At 33.8% G+C, this 10,050-nt stretch overlaps 1 protein-coding gene across 4 annotated transcripts in view; it reads right to left on the minus strand.

The window, feature by feature from the left end:
* Tenm1 (teneurin transmembrane protein 1) overlaps positions 1–10,050 on the minus strand; it is an 811,210-nt gene that overhangs the window by 661,912 nt on the left and 139,248 nt on the right. For all 4 annotated transcript variants that reach the window (XM_021153953.2, XM_029473265.1, XM_029473263.1 and 1 more), the window contains one exon: positions 3,170–3,199. The gene's annotated coding sequence lies outside the window, so the exon portion shown is untranslated. The remainder of the gene's footprint in view (positions 1–3,169; positions 3,200–10,050) is intronic.

The following is a 10,050-nucleotide window of genomic DNA, read 5'->3' on the forward strand; positions in this document are numbered from 1 at the left end:
TTAAAAATTAAAAAAAAAAGTTGGCTTTGAAATAGCTTGCAATTTTCTAAAATTTCAGCAAAAAGTTGATTTAGAATTGACCTGCAGTGTCTTGAAAGACACATGCTTTTTCAAAAAAGAGAGAGTAATAACTAAGAGTCTAGCACCATACACTGAAGCACACAGAATTTTACATAAAACACTCTGATTTGCATTGTTGGAGAAAGAAATACAAAGTCATAACAAGCCACTGACTTGGAAATAATCAGAACTGTTACTATGATTCACTGCGAATTACAAACTGTCCTGGTAGAAGCCAGCTAAAATAAAAAAAGGGAATGATGTGACAATTTTATGGTAATTTCATCACAATTTCCATTTGTGATTAATTCTGCTATATCAGTCTCCATAAGACATTTATTCATCTCAATGACTCCTTCTTTGTTTGATATAGAAAAAGTTTAGAAAGCTAATTAGGAAATAGTAAGGAACCAAAACAGAAAACAAACAAACAAACAAAAAAAAACCAAAAAACAAAAACAAAAACAAATAAAAAACCAAAACCAAAACCAAACCCCAAAAAAACTAGGTTCTTTTTTTTTATTGTAGAATGGTAAAAGACTGAGAAGAAAGGTATAGAAGTTTAACAAATCCAGTTATGAATTTAACAAATAAGAAGTCATCAAGTTTCTGCAAGGACTCAGGTATCACCTCAGAAAACTGATGGACAGATCTGTTGAACAATAAAATGAAAGTGTGTAAGTTAAATCTAGGTATGACATTTGGGGTATAGTGGTAAACATGTCTAATAAAATGTTTCTGTAGATATTACAAAGCAATATGAGTATCTATAAGTGAAGTGCATTTTGAGAAGGGAAACATTTGAGTCCATTCTAAACAAGGATTTCTCATCGGTCCTTCATACAAAGCTCATCAAATAGATGTATCTCGTGTTCAGTGTTTTTCTTCACCATAAACATTTTAACTTTAGCTCATTATTTTGCATAGTATGTGATTTCTCTTCACGCATGTGGTTGATCCCTTCTGGATACCATCATGGAGTCAGCCTATTTTCCAAACAAAAATCTCATATTCCAAACTGAACAAATTACTTCTTCCCCAAAGCAGCCAGATCTCTCCATTACTAATTAGGATTTTATGTACAGTAAAACGTTAATTAAATGAAGCTCAACTAATGAAACATTTAATTTCATGTTCTATACTCAAACTTTTATGAGAAAAAAGAAGCATTGTGACTAAGCAAGCAGGTATCTTGGATTTACTAAAAGAGAAACAGTTTCATCTCCCAAGAAATGATGTGCTGTTACAAGGATTCATTCCACTATCCAACTTTGTCTGAACAATAGTAATTGGTTTCAGAATAAAGAATATGAGCCCCTAAGAAATATTACAAATACTAAAGTAAAACACAATTATCTTCTCTAAACTGTACTTACCAAGATAATTAAATGGACTACAGTTTTATAATACATTTCAATGACAAAGACTGAAATAAAAGATAAATGTGCTACTTAATTTTAAAGTGCCTTAATTAGCATTTGCCTCTCTACATATTATAGTTAATTAAGACTTATCCATGTTACAAATGTTTGTTTATCACTGTTAAGTGTGAAGAAAAAAAGAATAGTTTATCTTTATCTCTATAAGTATCACTGATAAGGTATCTAGGTGTTTATAAAACATGAATAAATTAATGCAGAAACCTGCGAAGAAGCAGACTAGACTTTTCATGCTCAGAGTTGTTAGCTCTGTATTTATATATTGTTTTGGACCAATATAAGTGAGATACAAAATTATAACTGATGAATGTATTATATGAATATATCTCTATTAAACCATAAGAACTAGATTTTCTCTTACAGCTCATCAAAACTAGTATTTCTTAATGATAAATGTACAATGAAAATATTGGACTTTCCATGAGTTCTGTAGTTTTTATACAATGAACTGACTCCACAATTTACAAATTAGAAACAAACATGTTTCTGCTGGAACCAAAAGGTGCTCAGGAATGTTTTTCCTTTTCACGCTATAATTCTCAGAAACAAAGAAGGATGCTTTTCTTCTGTTTTATTGGGAGTATATCTTGTGTATTTATTTTATATCATTGCTACTCTAAAATCAATCTGATGATGTTTTAAGAGACAATAAAAGCCAGAACTATAAAGCATAGATTTATCTATCAGTGACAGCATTGCAAGAAGAGCCATTTACAGTAATTTGTCAGTAATTTATAAGGGTACTAGTTGGGGGCCGAGACATCGGGATTTTCTTTGTGTTATCAAACTAAAAACTTCTCAGTTTTAAAGGAAGAGTAATTCCTGGTAAGTTAATTGCTCACGCAGGGACTATCATCAGACATGTTTTGAAGAATGTAATGAACAGGAACTATTCAGAAGTTTGAGGAAGAAACTGTAAGGCAATAGTGATGAACCTTTCAGGTCTAACAGAACTTGTCACAACTCCCACATTTTAGCTCTCATTTAGTATTTAAATTCCTTTAATGCTATGCCATGTTCACACAATAATAATGTCACATAAATGAACTTTTATTGGTCAAGGCTATAGTGATAGACATTTGCCTTATTACATTGAGAAATTAAGAGGCTGAGGCAGGTAGATCACTGAGAACTTAAGGGGTTCTCATTATTTAGCCTTGGGCTAAATAATGAATTCATGCCTCAAAATATCCAAAAGAAACAAGACTGCCATTAAAACGCAACATCAAAATAAGGACCTTAAAAAATAAGGCATAACATTGTCCTTAGACTCCCCTCCAAACACAATCAAACTCATGGTAAAAACACAACAGTGAGACTTCATAGGCCATTAGTCTAAAAAAAAAAAAAAAAAAAAGCTCCCCAAGTATTAAAGTTAAACTTTGTGTATCACATTGAGTCACAAGACATGCCCTATTCTAATATTACTCTAAGCATTAAGTAATTTCTGTTTGCTATAGAAGTATTTTTTACCAGAAAGAAATTTAGCAATTTATGAAAACATTAAGAATAACAATAAGAAAAAAATATATCCCCCCTACCCCATCTCCATTTTAGTTTGATAGCTGGAGTACTGGTGGTGTTTGGAGAAAGAAGATAAATTGAGGAAGAAGAGATTAAAAGCATTCTAAAACTTAATGAATAATCAACTAAAAATATCACATACTTACTTTGCTGAAATGGTCAATCATAAAATGTACCTGTAAAAATAAAAATGCAATTTCAATTTCCTTGATCTTTTATGTTTATATTATCAAAAGATGATAGAACAGCTTTAAAATTTTATAACAGAAAGGTAAGCTGAGCAAAAATGGGCTTTTACAAATTTCACCATGAATATTTCTTCACCTTTATAAAGGTGATTAAAACTTAAATTAGGAGTAATATGTGATGGTTTTCCCTTCTGTATCTTACCTATCAATACTGATTTTTCCCATGGCGTTGTAGGTATGTGGGTAAGAAAATCATCATTCTCAGAATAAATCATAGCATGCTAGTGGGCAGGAAGCACTTTCTGCCAAGGTTCCTGTCCAGTTTATCACTTCAAGGTCTACCTAGTGCATTTTTACTTCATTAATCAATGTTTGAACACTTAACAAGTTTATTCCCAGTCAGGGTAAATCACTCCCACACCCTATTACTGCAGGGCTGAGTTGGAGCAGATTATTGCCATGAGAGATTACTAGGATGCTTGACAAACGAGCCTATAATGTTTCATTCTTTCCCTGTCAGGTAAAATTTAGTGGAATTAGGATTGACATCAAAGGCATTTCTGAAAAGGTCATGATCTTATCACATCACTTAGATCAAGCACTGTAAGGATTTGTTTCAAGATGGGTAGGAAATCTTTACAACTCTAGACAACTTAGATAAGACATTTGGAGGTCCTCCCTATCCCAGTACATTATCGAATCTCTTGGAGAGTTAAAGGGCATAGTGTTGACAGAACTACTTAATTAAATAACTCACAAGATTTGAAGGTTAGTGCTTGTATGATACTTGATCACAAATTATTTTACACACAGGGTTCACAATACTACCTTTACCCTACACACTCTCAATGTGGTCACTTTGCTATATCCTATCTTAAATGAAAATCTATTCTTGCTTACTCACCTGCCACATCATAACAAATAAAAGATACCACATCAATATTCTATGACCTAAACTCTTCCCAAATTTGTGTCTGTGATGGGTAGTGTTTTCCATTTGACAGGATTTGGAATTATTTACAAGATAAGTCTCCAGATACACTTGTGGGTGACTAACCTCTTGTCATGATTTTTTTTATTATTTTTATTTTTTTACATTCCAGTTGTTACCCACCACAGGTCATGATTTTAATGAATTACATTATGTTTGTTGTGATGGGAAGAACATTCTAAGAGTGTGCAGCACCATTTCCTCAGCCAGGATCCAGGATTGCATAAAAAAGAACGTGTACTGAGTACAAGCATCCATCAGAGTCTGCTCCCTGATCATGAATACTATTTAACCAGCTGTTTCAAATTCCTGCTTTCTTGACTTCCTGCCATGATGCATTAAATCTTTGAAATGTGAGCCATAGTAAATTATTTTAAAGTTTCTTTTGTGATAATATTTTAACAAACAGGAAAAGAAATCAAGCTTCATGTCTTGTTACAGCACTAGACAGCTACAGCCAGATTAGCCTAATTCCTAGCACCATGTGGGGTAGCCCACTACTCTATCATTGATGCATGTTACTTGTCACACACATTCTACCCGTCCTTTACCAGTGCCAGTTCTGAAGTCAAAAGATTCTAATATTCACATTCCAATAGGACAGATACTTTACACTATTAAAGTCTATAAGAAAATAAATTATTGAACTTATTACACACTCACTTCAGCATTAATATTATTTCCCTATTCTTCCTGGTTCTTTGTCATATTTCCTCACCATCTAGGAAAAACACAGCCCATCATTTCCTACTAAAGGCCCATGAGTTGAGAAGACAATTACTGATTGCTTTAAAGATAGTCAAACATACCACTTATAGTATAGTACTATAAGATCACCATCATACAGCATTTGGCACTTTAATTCCATCATGGTTCATTCACTTAGCACTTTGAAAAAACCTAGCTCTTGGCTTATAACTGACAAGATAAAATTCACTCACATGAAATCTGTAATTAATTATGTTTTACATGATTCATTGAATTGGTCCATGATGACCACAAATCAATTTTGGAATCTTTGTGTCATTCCCAAAATACCTGTTATGCTCATTTGCTTAACTCCTTATCTCTGCCTGCATTATAGGTAACCATCCATCTGCTTTCAGTATTTATAGGGTTTTTTCCTAGAACATTTCATATGAACATGATCATATAATATCTTTTACATCTAGGGGTTTTTCATTTAGCATAATGTTTTGAAGAATTATTACTTGCTTGGGGGAAAACAACTTCTGAATACTTGAATATGTGTTGAAGGACTCTTTTATACATTATAATTCAATTTTGGGGAAATGCAAGAATGTGGGTTACAGGATATGGTTCCTATAAAAATGTGTTCTGCAGATTACATGTCTTTGGAGGTTATATCTTGTTTTTGTCTGACCTTCCTGCTTCCTGTCTACCATGTTTTATGTGGCTCCATTACACTACACACCTCTAACATGATGTACTATAACACCAAATCCTCAGGAAAAAAAAACATGAACCAAAATAAATCTTCTTTATTCCATTAAGTTATTATGTTAGATGTTAGCGATAGCAAAAATTCACACAGATACTTTAGGTATTAGGCATAATATTGTTATAAAAATATAGTCATGTTTTGTTACAAACATACTTTTGTTCCTTTTATATATATACCTAGAAATATTTGATTAGATTATTTTTGCACATAATACATTTTTGTTGAACTTTCTTTCATATCAAAATAACATACCACAGAAATGTCAGTTTAAAATCAAACCAAATCTCCTTGACTCCAGAATTTACAGCATTTCCACATCCTGTGCAGTCACTAATCCTTAAAGTCCTATTTCTGTAACATCACTATAGGATTCTAAATTGATTTTTCTTAAAAGTTGTCATTTTCCATAAGACCATTAATTTTCTTGTCTATATCTTCTTCTTTAAAAATAAATACGTTCAAAAGCCATAGCTCCACACTGGAGCATGTGTGAGTATGATACTCAGCCATATATAACCAGGCTTAGCACACATGTAATCTCAAAACTTGGGAGGTAGAGCTACATTAAGAAGTTCATGGTTGTGCTTTGCTATGTATGAATTTAAAGCCAGCCTGGAATATATGAAACACTGTTTGTATGTATGTGTCCTTGTCCTACAATTAGGTTATAAATATTTGAAAATTAATATATATAGTCCATAAATACACTGTAGAGAAGGAGCATAATTGTTTAAGTAAAGTTATTTATTATGACTTTTTAAAAACCCATAGTGTTTTTGTGCTTAGTCTTTTAATATCAACAAAGTACTAGAAATTGAAGATCCATCAAGATATACACTCAGATCACTCCATAACTTGTTCTTTATCTGGAATTGTTCCAGAAACATGAGCTGAATTTTATGTTATAATTTTTTAAATCTTCATACGTGTTTGAACTTGGAATTTTTCTATACTTTTTCCAGACTGATTAAAAGCTACTTATTATGGGCAAATACTGTGTGCTTTTATTTTATATCCTGCTGACCAACACACTAACCAATAAGTACATTTTGATAAAACACTTCTTCCAGTATTTGAAGTGCCATAAAGTCTTTCTCAGAGCTGTGTTCTTTTTCTAGGAGAGGGGAATTTGCCTTTAGTCTATGGGCAAAAGCTACTAATATTGTCTTATATATCTTTGGAAATACTGCTGTACATCCCAGGCTTATATCTTCTTTCCTGCAATATAGACAGTGTTGAGGCAAGAAAATCTCAGTATTGTTTCTTTCTCCTGAATCATCCTCTTAGTGCACTTACTCTGAGTCCTCAGTTGTGCAATTATTAGATGTACTATTCAGTCATTTTGTGTGGATGGCAGTAATACACCTACTTAAGATTTTTTATGTTTTATTAACTTGATACAAGTGTACAATATTTTATTGTCTTTGTCATACTCATCATACTTGAAAAATTCATGAACATTCTTTTTTTCTTTTGGAGTTGAACTGTTATAAGTTTTTTTTTAAATATTTTTATTAGGTATTTTCCTCATTTACATTTCCAATGCTATCCCAAAAGTCCCCCATACCCTCCCCTCCCCGACTCCTCTACCCACCCACTCCCACTTTTTGGCCCTGGCGTTCCCCTGTACTGGGGCATATAAAGTTTGCAAGTCCAATGGGCCTCTCTTTCCAGTGATGGCCGGCTAGGCCATCTTTTGATACATATACAGCTAGAGTCAAGAGCTCCGGGGTACTGGTTAGTTCAGAATGTTGTTCCACCTATAGGGTTGCAGATCCCTTTAGCTCCTTGGGTACTTTCTCTAGCTCCTCCATTGGGGGCCCTGTGATCCATCCAATAGCTGACTGTGAGCATCCACTTCTGTGTTTGCTAGACCCCGGCATAGTGGAAATTTCCTTCATAGAACAACCTGCTGACCTGGTTTCTGTGCTTTGGATATACCCTATATAAGCTCCTTTATGTCATGAAGTGTATACTTTCATTTTCTGCAAAACATTTCCTTCTTTAGAGAAAAACATTATATAAATTTGACATGTGGACATTAAATACCATCATATTTCAAAAGCAGTTGAGGATTATCTACATTAAATTGATAGAAAATACTGAGCATGAAATTTGATAAGCAGAAAATAATTGAAAAAATGCGAATTTCTCCATAATTTTCAACCAGAAGTCTATTTCAACAATTATTTTATTTTTAAATAGCATATTATCTTATATATAGTCTTTAAATTACCTAAAGTAGTATGTTCATTTCAATTAGATAACATTTATACAGTTAATAATAGATCTTGTTACCATGGAACCATAACTGAGTATTTTAGCTCAAGCATTGATTTTTCAGCAATTAAGCCCCTAGCTCTAATGTTTCATTAACAGATTTTTATATGACTGTAATTATTTGGATGAGAATGTTGAAAACATTTCCTAGTTGCAAATGACACTTGAATTGGAAGAACAGCAAAGGCTGAAGCAACTGCAATTAAAACCTAAAAGACAGAATATGATGCAGGTGACTGAATCAATATTAGACAAAATGTTTTCTTATTGGCGAGAAAATTTGAGATTAAGAAAGTATGTTCTCAAATCACCCAGCTTGATACTGTCTCTACTTCTATGATTAACAATCCACCTAATAAATGCTCCATCGTAACCGGAAAATGTATTAATGAGTAAGGATGGGGTGAATCCCTTGAAGTTATTTTCCCTGGGCAAATGGAACAAGGGCATTATTAGTGGTTTAATAATCTGCCAATTCTGTGACCATATATCACCTGTTCTAATAGTGTTTGTGTCCAGGAGTCTCATTATCCTACATCTGGACTTGAAGCAGAAGTATTGATCATTTTCTTTGTGTTCTGGACGACTGCTTCAGAGTAGTACTTGCTAATTAAAATGTGATAGCTAGCCTAAGTGTAGAAACAGATGGAGAAAGACAATGTTTTCATATTGGATTACTCTCACTGAAGGAATGCCATAAACATATTATCATAACTCATACAAATGAAGAAAATTAGGGGAGAATCTGGAGCATGATGACAGAGGATGCATATGGAGATACGTTGGCAGTGACTAGGGCATTTGAAGCAGATGATCAACTCTTGTGATTCTGGAGGGAGAAGAAGCAGTATGACAGGGAAATGCCAGAAGAGAAAGTCTTTTACAGAGAAGTTTAAGATGTACACTTAGCATCCATCTGTCTAAACAAAATTTCCGAATTCAAAGTGGTTACATAGCTCCAAAGAGGCAGAACTGTAGTGTGAACCTAATTTAGTTGTTTTAAGTAGGAATTGTGCTTGAATATTTGTAAACTAGATAAAACCAAGGCAATGTTTTGATCAGTCATCAGGTTGAATCTTATAATAATGCCCTGAAATGTATTAATAAGTCTCTGTAAATTTCAGTTGCATAATTCATAATTATTGGGAAAAATTCTGGGGATTATACTGAGTGTTTAACCCTTTAAAATAGATACTTAATAAACATGGGTTATTATAATTAAAATTAATTATTTCTTAAGAAAATGGTGACAACAAATGTTGAAGAGAATGTGGAGAAAGGGGAATACTTCTCCATTGCTGGTGGGATTGCAAACTGGTGCAACCACTCTGGAAATCAGTCTGGAGGTCCCTCAGAAGATTGGAAATAGATCTACATGAAGACCCAGCTATAACACTCTTAGGAATATACCCAAAAGATGCCCCACCATGCCACAGGGGCACATGTTCCACTATGTTCATAGTGGCCTTATTTGTAATAGCAAGAAGCTGGAAGCAACCTAGATATTCCATGACAGAAGAATGGGTACAGAAAATGTGGTTCATTTGCACAATGGAATACTACTCAACAATTAGGAATAAGGACATCTTGAGTTTTGCAGGCAAATGGATGGAAATAGAAAATATCATCCTGAGTGAGGTAACTCAGACCCAAAAGGATGTGCATGGCATGTACTCACTAATAAGGGGACATTAGCCAATAAATAAATAAATAAATAAATAAATAAATAAAGTTCGAATACCCAAGATACAGTCTACAGAACTCGAAAAGGTCAACAAGATGAAGTGCCCAAGTGAGGGTACTTCAGTCCCACTTGAGAAGAAAGCAATCACATATTGGGAGGAGGGAGGGAACTGGGAAGGAAAGTGGATGGGGGATTGGGGGGATGTAGTAGTTGGAGAGGAGAACCTGATCTGGTATTGGGTGAGGGAAAAGAACTGAAGCCCTGACGGCCAGCAGAAAAAGTTTGGAGCTGAGATGAAAGGATGCACCATCTAGAAACTGCCATATCTGGGGATCCATCCCATAATCAGCTTCCAAATGCTGACACCATTGCATACACTAGCAAGATTTTGCTGAAAGGACCCAGATATAGCTGTCTCT

Source organism: Mus caroli, chromosome X (genome assembly GCF_900094665.2).
Source record: "Mus caroli chromosome X, CAROLI_EIJ_v1.1, whole genome shotgun sequence".
NCBI lineage: Eukaryota > Metazoa > Chordata > Mammalia > Rodentia > Muridae > Mus > Mus caroli.